This window comes from Bos mutus, chromosome 26 (assembly GCF_027580195.1).
Source record: "Bos mutus isolate GX-2022 chromosome 26, NWIPB_WYAK_1.1, whole genome shotgun sequence".
NCBI lineage: Eukaryota > Metazoa > Chordata > Mammalia > Artiodactyla > Bovidae > Bos > Bos mutus.
Window position 1 is genome coordinate 10287989 of NC_091642.1, and position 12199 is coordinate 10300187.

The 12199-nt window shown below is 38.8% G+C and overlaps 1 protein-coding gene across 5 annotated transcripts in view; it reads left to right on the top strand.

Annotated features, from left to right (window-relative positions):
• The window catches only part of ATE1 (arginyltransferase 1), a 159556-nt gene that overhangs the window by 85004 nt on the left and 62353 nt on the right, over window positions 1-12199 (top strand). The gene's annotated exons all lie outside the window — the stretch shown is intronic.

Here is a 12199-nt window from a genome sequence, read left to right on the forward strand (position 1 = left end):
GACCCTGCTTACTTGGGATAGCACAGTAATATCCATTAAAAATCTACCTTCTTAAGGTACATCCTCAAGGTATGTATGTGTGTGTGTGTGTATATATATACCTGTCTTTATCCATTCTTCTCTTGATGGGCACTGAGGTTGCTTCTGTGTCTTGGCTATTGCCAATAATATTGCAGTCAACGTAAGGGTGCATGTATCTACTTGAATTAGTACTTTTATTTGGAAAAATACTCAGAAGTGGAATTGCCAGATTTGTGTGATGGTTCTATTTTTAATTTTTTGAGAAAGTTCCATACTGTTTTCCATAGTGACTGTACCAGTTTGTATTTCCACCTATAGTGTATGAGGGTTCCCTTTTCTTTACATCCTGGTCAACACATATTTGTTGTCTTTTTGATAACAGCCATTCTGACAGGTGTGAAGTGATATGTCATTGTGATTTTGATTTACATGTCTCCACTGATCAGTGATGTTGAGCATCTGTTCATGTGCCTGTTGACCATTTGTATGTCTTCTTTAGAAAAATGTCTGTTCAGGTCCTCTGCCCATTTTTTAACTGAGCTGTTTGTTTTTTGATGTTAAGTTTTACAACTCTCTTTAATGAAACTCTTTGATGTTTTCTAAGTATTAGTAGCCCACTGTAAAAGCTCTGGAAAGTATAGAACATTATAAAGGAACAGCCATCCTGCCCACCATAATAACAGTAACCAAATACCTCTGCTCTACTCGGAGCACTGCTTTAAGCGCTGAAGATATGTAAAGATTTGAACATGAACCTTCATCTTAAAACTTGTAATATAGATAAAGATTGCAGGTATTTTATGTAAAATCAGGTCAGTACAGTGCTCTGGTAAGTGGCCTAGCAGGCTGTAGGGTTTGATGCATAAGGTATGGAATAGGGAAGGGTTTAATTAAAAGGGAAGAGAGACCCCCCTTCCCCCCCGAAAAGAGAGTACGTATGACGGGGAAGCACATTTCATGGAGAAGGAGCATTTAAGTAAGAATTAATAGGTGACAGTGCCATATATATTCATATAAAAAAGGACGGGGAGGGCAGTCACCAGCCAGCCAGCCAGCCAGCCAGTCTCTTTTGTAGCTATAGCTGTTACGAGTGTTTTGGGGCCCTGTCTGCTATTAACAATGTACATAACAGTGTAAATATTATAAATGTTAATTGGTTTATGTATAAAGCATGTTAACAGTGTTTCAAGGAATAACTCAGAAGCAAAATAAGTTAATGAATTGGTAATTTTAGTTTGTGGTTCTGTATAATGCTTTTAACATGGTAAGAGATGCAAATGTTAGGTTATTAGAAATAGTACCTAGTAATGCTTGCTAGCACTTCCCGGTGTTTTAATATTCTCTTCAGGCTAAAGTTCTTTGTAAATACAGGCATACCTCATCGATACTGTGGGTTTAGTTCCAGACCACTGCAATAAAGTGAGTATTGCAGTAAATCAAGTCACGTGATTTTCTGATTTCCTGGTACACATAAAAGTTACACCATACTGTTAAGTGTGCAGTAGCAGTATATCTAAAAATACAATGTATTTTTACATATACCTTAAGGTCTTTTACATATACCTTAATTAAAAAAATATTTATTGCTGAAAATGCTAGCCATCATCTGAATCTTCATCAAGTTGTGATCTTTTCACTGGTAGAAGGTTTGAAATAGCAAAATGTGACACAGAGACACGAAGTGAGCAAATGCTGTTGGAAAAACAGTGCTGATGGACTTGCTTTTTGACTCAGGGTTTCCTCAAACTTCAATTATAAAAAAGCACAATATCTGCAAAAAGCAGTAAAGGAAAGTGCAGTAGAATGGTGTATGCTTGTATTACTAAACTTGATATTTCTTAATTTTTAAACCATTTTTAATTACTCATACTAGTGAGTAAAACATACGAAGATATTGGGAGTATTTTAAGAATAACTTTTAGGAATCTCACCTTTGCTTTTCCACATCCCCAATATTAATATCTGTTGGAAATTTGGGAACAGTATTAAACCTGTAAAACTAGAGTGCAACTCTGAGTGGAAAGGCAGGTAATGGGAACACTCACTATAACCATTCAAAGCAAAAGTTTAAATTTTCCCAGTATATTATATCATATTCACATTCACATATATATCCCAATATAACATATACATAGTCACATGTATCTTGGGAAAGACAGTTCTGAAAATTTGTAATATATTTAGTGACTTTGTAAATATTTGTGAGATAATATCATAATGATAAAATTTTGAATATTAAGTTAATTTTATAAAGCCAGTATTTTCTTGGCATGGTGGTTTGAACACTTTTGGGTCCTTAACATTAAAAACATGGTGTTTTAAATTTTTGTATTGTTTTAAGAAAATTGTTTTCATTACATCATGATTGAAAATAAGTCATTTTAAGTAACTGAAGAGTAAAAATATTTTCATTTCAGTTAAGGATATTTTATTATATTTTGAGCAGATCAGAACCCTCCATTTTGAGAGAATAACACAGATGGGAATTTTCAACCAGAAAATGTACTGTTTGAAATTGTAAGATGGGTATTGGTTCAAGCTTGAATATTTCTCATTTCAAGTTGAATGTGTAAAACTAAAGACCAGTAAAAGATAACTCACAGAAAATGACTAGTTAAATGACTATTAAATGACTATTAAAATTTTTCTCACTTATAAGATTGAATTGAGGATAAATTTAGCATATTACTGTAATAGCTAAAATTATCTTCTTTCTTAGAGCATAACTAAGTGTTCAGGGATTAGTAGTGACATGTTTTTAGCCATATTGTAAAATATATGGTGGAAAATATACAGAAGTGGTTTTTACCTGATACTAAAGAAAGAAGGAATATATTTTAAAATAGGGGTATTTTTAATAACTAAGAAAAAGTAGTCTCTTAGGTACCTGGTATACACTGGACGCTGGGAATACAGCTGTTAATACAGTGTAGATGTGGGCTCTGATCTAATGGAGGTTACATCTGAGGGGGCACATACTTGTAATCCTATACCTGAAACTGGGACAATGTTTCATTTGAGTTTTCTGGTATAGATTTAGACATATTAAGTTATAATCTTCACCATATAATGCATTTATAATGTAGGGCAAATTAAAGTATTTAACAGGTTTGAAATACACCAAGAGCTGGTTTGACCTGTTCTCTTTTATTGAATAATGTGTTGTCCTGAAGACATGTTGAAGTGAAGAGCCTATCTTTATGTGTGGGAACGACCATCATTTGATGGGTGGTTTCCAGAGCTTCTGTCATAGTTCCTCTTACCCTGCACCCTGTTTGTGTGTGTTGCTCCATCCATCAGGATTGATCCAGCCTTGTGACCTGCGCTGACTAATAGGATAGCACAGAAGTAACTGTCTGAGATTTCAGGCCCAAGCCTTAAGAAGGGGAAGACAGACAGCTTTTGCTTCCTTGGTCTTTGAAGCCAGTCATCATGTATAAGGTCCAAATACCCTACTGGCGTGAGAGGCCACTTGGGAAGCTTCAAGCCATCTTGAATGTTTCAGCTTCAGCCAGGCAACTAGCTGAATGCCAGACAACTAGCTGAATGCAGCTGCCTGATGGAGCTGAACAGACAGGGGCAGAAGAACCATGTAGCTGAGCTGTAGCCAACTCACAGAATCATGAGGTATAATTAATTGTTGTTTTAAACTCTTAAGTTTGGGGTGGTTTTCTTATTCAGCAGCAGATGGCTGAAACATGTGATGTAAGGTGGAAATGAGTAGATACAGTTGTAGATTTCCACGTAGATGAAAGTCATTCTGTGTTGAGCTGTGCAGACTCGTGTCCTGAGTTGAGCTGAACTGATCTGTGAAGTTGCTGACAGCTCAGTGTGAGAGAGTTTTGGCAAAGTTGCTAAATTCATACGTGTGGTCATACCTACAGATGTGCCCCCCACTTGGCTTACGAGAATTCATCTTCATACAGCATTTCATTTAATACCCAGACTTGGGCTTACAAGGCATTTGTTAACATGATGACACATTTTGAGTTTGCTTGTCTTGCTAATGTTGAACACTGCAAGATGAAAATCACCACATGGTCATTTTTGTAGTTACATAGATGACATGTGTGGCTATAGAGCCTCCTCTCAGAGCACTCATGGTTTGCTAGGTGATAGCAGTTCTATTCTTGTGTGTAAGATTCTCTAAAATGCATTGTTACTAAATTATTTTGGTTTTATTGTTCTCTCTTTGTGTATATTTTAAATAAAGGTTGATTTATGTAAATAGTACCTGGTCATATAGGTCATATAGGTTTTGTCTATGGCCATAGTCTTAGAAGAAGGCACAGAATAGTCACAGAGGAATTTAATGAGGGCTGGAAAATAGAAAAGAAAATTGTCTTGATTTGTTGTGTTGTCATTGCTCACTTTAACTGTTACCATAATTGTGACTGGTTTAATGGGAGTTGCTACTATTTTGGCATAAATCAGTTCTGAACTGGAGACTCAGGACCTGGCTGAAATGAATGGAAGTTATATCTTCAGCTTAGGAGAGTTTCTCCTTGGAGGAACTGTCCTGCGGAGTGGGGGTGGATGGGATGGTTTTCTGGCTTCTGTCCTCAGAGAATGCTTGTCTTCTTTGTCTGCTCCTCTCTCAGTTCCAGGGTGGTTGCTGGCCTTCCCACATCATTAGCCATCAGTGGTGTCTAGAATCAGAAGAGGTGATATACTCTGCTGTGTCTTTTTTTTTTTTAATACAATTTTTAATTGTGATAAAATGTACATAACAAAATTTATCTTATTTTAAGTGCTCAGTTCAGAAGTATTAAGTATATTCGTGCTGTTGTATAGCCATCACCAGCATCCATCTCTAGAACTCCTTTTACCTTGCAGAACTGAGACTCTGATCCCATTAAGCAATAGCTCCCCATTCCCCTAGCTGCATTATTACTAATAGCTCAGCATTCCTCTCTCCCCCAGACCCTGTAACCACCATTGTTCTGAATTTGACTTCTCATGGGCAGAGTAGGCTGCAGTCCATGGGATTGCTAAGAGTTGGACACGACTGAGCGACTTCACTTTCACTTTTCTCTTTCCTGCACTGGAGAAGGAAATGGCAACCCACTCCAGTGTTCTTGCCTGGAGAATCCCAGGGACGGGGGAGCCTGGTGGGCTGCCGTCTATGGGGTCGCACAGAGTCGGACACTACTGAAGCGACTTAGCAGCAGCAGCAGGTACTTCATATAAGTGGAATCATACATTGTCTATCTTTTTGTGACTGGCTTATTTCACTTAGCATGTGCTTAAGGTTCATCCATGTTGTAGCAGGTGTCGGAATTTCATTCTTTTTTAAGGCTGAATAATATTCCATTGTATGTATATGCCACATTTTGTATACGCATACATTCATTGATGGACACTTGGTGTGCTTCCACCCTTTGGATGTTATGACTAATGCTTCTGTGAATGTGGATGTACAAATATCTGTTCAAAATTTCTTCTCCATGTTGTCCCTCAGACTGCAAACGTAAGGCTATTCTGTGATCTGAAGGAGGTGTTTTTACTGAGCTCTTTATCCAGATTTGTGTGCAGGCCAACGTAAACAGTGATTCAGGCAGTCCGCTTTGGTATCATGACATGGCCAGACATCAGATAGTTGAAACATCAGGAGTTCAGAAGTGTCAGAAAAGGAACAAAAGGCTAATTCATCAGTGATTAATCATTCCTAAACTCAGTGCCTTGGCTTGACTGCGGTCAAACTGCACTTCTGGAATTCTGTAGGAGTTTGCCTAAAAGAAGGTTATTATTGTTATAAAAGCACCTAAAATTAAAAAAAAAAATTGGCGTTTACAGAGCTGCATCTGCAGAATCCTGTACTGCTGAGATCCCCAAGCTCCCAAACTGTTCAAAGTTTCCTGACCAGACAAATTAGCAAATGTTATTTTACTGCAATCTTGAAACCCAGGCCGATGTATTTGAGTGGTTGTGGTAGTGACTTCGCTACTGCTGGCTTGAAAGAAATACAGATGATCTCATCACTTACCCATAGCACAGAGCAAACCACTCGAATTTTTGATTCAGCATCTATTTTTCTTGATGTTAAAATAAGTGTCCAGTGAACTAGACGTGGTCAGAAAAAATGACCACAGAGTAACTGTAGTAAGGGATTTCTGATGGCTCCTCCAGGCAGTAGGAGGTAAAAGAATGACACGCTCATTATGTATTCTTGTTTTTAAAGTTGTCACACGTGGTGTAGTAAGGGATTTCTGATGGCTCCTCCAGGCAGTAAGGAGGTAAAAGAATGACACGCTCATTATGTATTCTTATTTTTAAAGTTGTCACACGTGGAATTTCACCACATTAAAGTCAAAAGCATGGTCATGTGTTCTAAGCTGCTCATTGCAGATGAGAAAATTAACGCTCAATGTGATTCCTGCCCAGAGTTTGCTTTAATTCACATTTTATAATTTTAGCAACTTGGAGAGTTGTAAGAATTGAAATTCATATAAATGGCATTGTTTATCAGACTTACAATGAGGTATATATAACTTTTTATTTTGGAGAAACCTAAAATGCTTGCATATTAAGTAAAAGTAAACTTTAACTGGTGCTTCCCTGGTAGCACAGTTGTTGAAGAATCTGCCTGTAGTGCGGGAGACCTAGGTTCGATCTTTGGGTTGGAAAGATCCTCTGGAGAAGGAAATGGCAACCCTCTGCAGTATTCTTGCCTGGAAAATCCTATGGACAGAGGAGCCTGGCGGGCTACAGTCCATGGGGTTGCAGGAGTCAGACACGACTTAGTGACTAAATCACTAGAAAGTGGAAGCATTGACAAACATTAACTGGGAAATAAGAACACTGTTGATCAATACCTGATCTTCCCCATCCTTTTCCTCATGTCTGTTTCCACAGTGAAATGGAAAGGTTGGTACAGAACCTGATTCCTAACCTTTGAAAAACCTGAATCATCTTTGGAGCTTTTAAAATATCCTCAAGCTCAAGTTCTGCCCTAACCTACTTGTTTGCCATCTTCCTTTAGATAGCCCTGTTCTCTGACTCCCCGTGCTGTTGTAGGTACCTTTGAACCTGACCCTGCGTTTCTTGCATCTGAAAGCGATCTCACTCATCCCTTCTCCCTTTCCAGACCCGGCATGGGCACTTGCTCTTCAGGGAAGCCTTCTCTGTGTCTCCCACCTGGGCCCCTGCCCACTCCACCCGTGGAGAACCACCTCGGTCCTTTGACCTTGGTCCTGGCTCAGTGCTTCATCTGAGGCTCCCCTTGTGCTCTGCTGTTGCAGGCGTGCTCTCAGCCAGCGTTCACGGAAGGCCAGCTCTGTATAAAGCATCACGCTGGATGCCAGGGCAAGAGGAAAGTGATCACACGTGGTCCCTGGTTGTCAGTTCCTTGAGCAAACTGTGTCTTACCTGTCACTGTCCCTAGGGCCTACCAAATCCATTGGCAAAGAGAAGGTGCTCAGTGAGTTTACTGACACGCATGACATGTGGAAGGCAGGCACCCACCTGCATGGTTAAAACCAAGAAGTGGAGGAACTAAAGTGAGGGCTGGCTTTCTCTGCAGGCCATTCTCACAGAGACACTGAGCTTCAGGAAAATCTGAGCCCCATCTCAGAGTACAGTTTATACTTTCCATGAATTGCCTGTCTGTGGTTGTTTCTTTTCTAAGTCAGCTTGTCATCTAAGTGTGATGTGTATATGGAAAAGTGTACTGTTCTTAAGCGTACAACTTGACAGATGTTCACATGGTGACCACACTTGTGCAACCAGCACCAAGATTGACACAGGACATTCCAGTCCCCCACAAACCTCTTTCATGTCCCCCTTGATTGTTATCTCACCCCCAAAGGCAATTGCAAAAGACTAATCATGCCTGTTTTTACGCTTGACAGGAGTGGAATCACTTGGTGTATTTTAGTTTGTGATTGGCTTGTTTCACTCAGCAGTACATTTGTAAGATTTACCCACATTCTCGTGTGTACAGTGTGTGGTTGCTTTTCATGCCTTTATGTTCATTCTGTTGTGGTTGGACTGTTTCTAGGTTTTGGCTAATATACAACTGCAACTTTGAACATTTCTTACATGTCCCTTCATTAACATATGTCTGCATTTCTGACACATATAGACTAGATTGGAGATTGTGGGAATATTCAGGTTTAGTTCATATTGCATAGCATGTTTGTAACTGATTATCCTAATTTATACTCTCACCAGCAGCAGACCTTCTGATAGCTGTGTAGCAAGGATGGTGCATTGTGGGTTTAATTTGCATTGCTGTTGCCTGGCGATGCTGAGCATCTTGTCATTTTTCTGTTGGCCATATGTAAAGCATCTGTTCGTGCCTTTTGCCCATTTATTTCCTGGAATGTCGATCTCCAGTACTTGTAGACATTATATATTCTGGGTATAATCCTTTGTTGCATAAATATTTTACAGATATCTTCTTCCACTCAATGCTTACCTTTTCTTTTTCTGATGAGCAGAAATTTCTAATTTTCATGTAGACTGGTTTATCTTATTGCTTTTGTGTCTTGTTCAATGGAAATCTGCCCACCCTGTGGCCATGGAAATGTTTTTTGTTTTTTTGTATTTTCTTCTTTTACCTTTCACAATTCAGTAATCTGTCTGAAATTGATTTTTGTGAATGGTTGGGTCAGAGGTCAAGACTGAATTTTTTTTCCAACTGTATAATTACTTTTAGTTTCTTAAGGGTACTGTCCAGCACATACTAGTTTAATAAACATGTCAGTTATTTCCATCACTATATTTGTGTTACGGTAAAGTATCCTAGCTTTACCTTTTCACACTTAGCATTGATTCCATTAAATAACCAAAATCCTTACTTAGAATTATATTGGTCGGTCCTACAGGGAATACTTGACTTAAGTACGAATGACGTGCAGATAAATCACTTCCACTTGTACATTTCTTCCAAATAACTTTTGAAAATAAAAGCTGTGGAGAATCTCTTGAAACAGGATGATACATTGTATGCAAATTCAGTTCGAATGATTAAAACACAATGAAAAGCTCTTTGTTAATAGTTGTAATACCAAACATCATTTGGCAGTCACATTCCATTTTATCATTTGCCTTTATTATTGTTTATGGTATGTATATGTGTATATGTATGTGTGATCATACAAAAGTTTTAAATTTTTATATAGCCTGATTTAATAATCCTTTTTCTCTATGGTTTCTGGCTTCAGTAACATGCTCTAAAAAGACCTTTTCCTCCCCCATGTATTAAAACTGTTACATCCTCCTCTTCTTTTCACTTTGCAAGAGTCATCTTAGGTTTGTTTCCACTCTGAAATGCTGCCCGACTCTCCTACATACAAGTGTGTGTTTTCATTGCAGCTTGCGTGTTGATACCTGACATGCACTGCGCTGTGTTACGCTGTTGTTGCTATTCAGTCACTCAGTTGTGTCCAGCTCTGTGACCCCGTGGACTGCAGCCCTCCATGCTTCCCTGGCCTTCGCTTTATCCAGAGTTTGCTCAGACACATGTCCATTGAGTCGATGATGCCATCTAACTTTCTGTGTTACAACTGTGTTACAACTGCTTGTTTTCCTGTCTCTTTTGGCTCTAAGCTTCTTGAAAGATAGAGTTTGAGCTCATTTATTACTTACTGTAGCAGCAACCCCTGATTAATAGTAAATGTTCAGCGTATCTTTAAATGGCTGGATGGAGATAAAAGAATATTGAATAATTTGATTACAGGTTAGAGGGAAAGTACATATCTACGCCAAATAAAGTGGCCCCATTTGGGATTTCTACAGAATAGGTCTTTTTATAACTTTGGCAAGGTTAGTGAAATGTAATTTTATTAAAATGTTTACTTTTAGAATAATGAGAAAGTTACTTTGTTTTAATTTTCAGGTGATCAGTGAAGGTATTCTTGAATTTGCTTTTTTCTTTAAATTGACAAAGCATTGCAAATAATTTAAAACATCTGTAATTCTGCAGTGATAGTGCTGTATAATATGTGGTTTATATTTGAATTAAAAGTTTATTTTTAAATTGATTTAGAGATTTATCTACTTGAATAAAGTTAATAATTTGTAAAATCCTTCAAATAACAGAACACAGTATAAAGAATTTTTTCTAGGAAGTATAATTATAGATTTTGATAGTTATGTAAGTATATAACCTAAATACTATTTTAATTAACATTAATTTGTTTCATGACCTAGCTTTGACTGAGTTCCTATTTCCGCTTATCCTAAAATAGTGGTTCTCTATCAGGGGCGGTTTGTGCCCCTGTCCCCACCTCATCTCATTTCTGAAAACTTTGATTGTCCCAATTGAGCCAGTGGGGGAGAGGTATGTATGCTACTGGTATTTTGAGCCAGAGAATTCTTTTTTGATGTGGACTGTGTATTGTAAGGCTAGGATGCCTCTAAACATTCTACAATGTACAGTCTCCAGCAAAAAAGAATTCTCTGCTCAAAATATCAGTAGTGCTAAGGCTTGAGAAATCCTGTTTTCAGGGGTTACCTACTTGGCATTGAAGTCTGTAGGGCTTTACAGTTGCTGAGTTACCGCAGGTAATTTGACTACTGCTGTCAAAAAGGAACTGCCAGAAAGATTAATTTTGGGTTCACCATAACAGTCTTGAAATAAACTATCCTGTATGACACACCAGAGAGAAGTTTCTCGTGTCTAATTCATGACCCTGTGCAGCCATAAGCTTATTGATGACCCCAGGACTGTCTTAAATTTTCTTTGGGGGCTTATGTGTGGCCTTTATGTCAGCTTAAAAGTAATTTAATGTTTCTGTACAATGCGATTTATCTCTAGCAAATCTTGAGGTCTCTTACAAGGAGCAACAGAAACAAGTAAGGTTAAAATTTCCAAAATGCATCACTTTGCTGTTTTAGTTCTGATGTGTGTGGTAAGGTCTGTCTTAAGTGTTTATAAATTGTTTTGTTTTTCTTTCTTTGTAGAAAAAGAGAGAAACTTGGCATCTTCATAATAGCCAAGTGAATTGCTGTCCCTGGCAGCTAAATTCAGTTCATCTTTTTTAGTACAAAGAGCACAGTGTTGGCTTATACGTTTTCGGATGGGCACTTATAGTCCTTTTCAGCTTTAGTGGCATAGGGCTGTTTGGCGCATCCCTTGCTCCTGGACTGCAGCCTGGTGTGGTTGGAACTAAGCTGTTACAGAGAGGCACATGCACAGAAGTGTTTGTTGTTTTTCTTGCCTAGTATGCTGCCTTGGTGTTGATGTGGGAATAAAACCAGTCCTCAGCCTTCCTTCCCCCGTGCCTCCAGGACTCCCTAGCACGGCTCAGGTCTTCTTTCCTTCTTAGATTTATACATCTTCTCCTGGGTCTCATATCTTCCTTCTGAAGAAAATAAGGCAACTGTAAGATTTTTACACTTGACCCTTTTCTTTCAGAAGCCTTCTAGTCTAAATAAGTGGCAGTAGCTAAAGGGAAGCAGCCTTGAGGAGTGTAATTATCTCAGACAGACAGCAGTGAGGTGATAGTGACAATGGTGAGAGGCAGAGGAAGCCCGGTGTCCACTGCTGGAGGACCTTCCCAGCAGTCACCCCACTGTCTTGGAATTGTTTGAGGATGGTTTATGTTGTGAGAACTGTTTTGCTAGGAAATCCATGGTCTCCCACAGTTCTCTTAGATCCACCTTTCTTTGCTTGGTCTTCAGGGGTTCCCTCTTCTCCTGTTTCTTCACCGTCTGCCTGTAGACATACCTTTGCCCCCCATTTTTCTATTATGTTTGTCCTATGCAGAGAAATCCACTGCACTAAAATGTCTGCCATGCCCATGCCTCTCTTCTGATGGAAATTCCTATTCCTATAGTGTCTGCCCAAGGAAATGGAGTCTTTGAGTTTAGGTTACAATGCTTAGCTCCATGTAACTCTGTTAATTGAACTAAGCATGGGTGCTTAGTCATTCAGTCGTGTCTGACTCTTTGCGATCCCATGGACTGTAGCCCACCAGGCTCCTTTCCATGGCGATGCTCCAGGCAAGAATACTGGAGTGGGTAGCCATTTCCACTCCAGTGGGTTAAGCATGAGTGCCTAACCCAAAGGTGGTCACTCTAGGGTAAAGTAGCAGTAATATTATGTAAGATGATGTATTTTGTAATATTAAAGTTTTGCCTGCTGAATAGTGGATGACTAAACCATTCAGATCTACTCTTTTAAGGAAGTTTGAATTAAGACAGTAGGAAGGATCAGTAGTTAGTGGGAGTA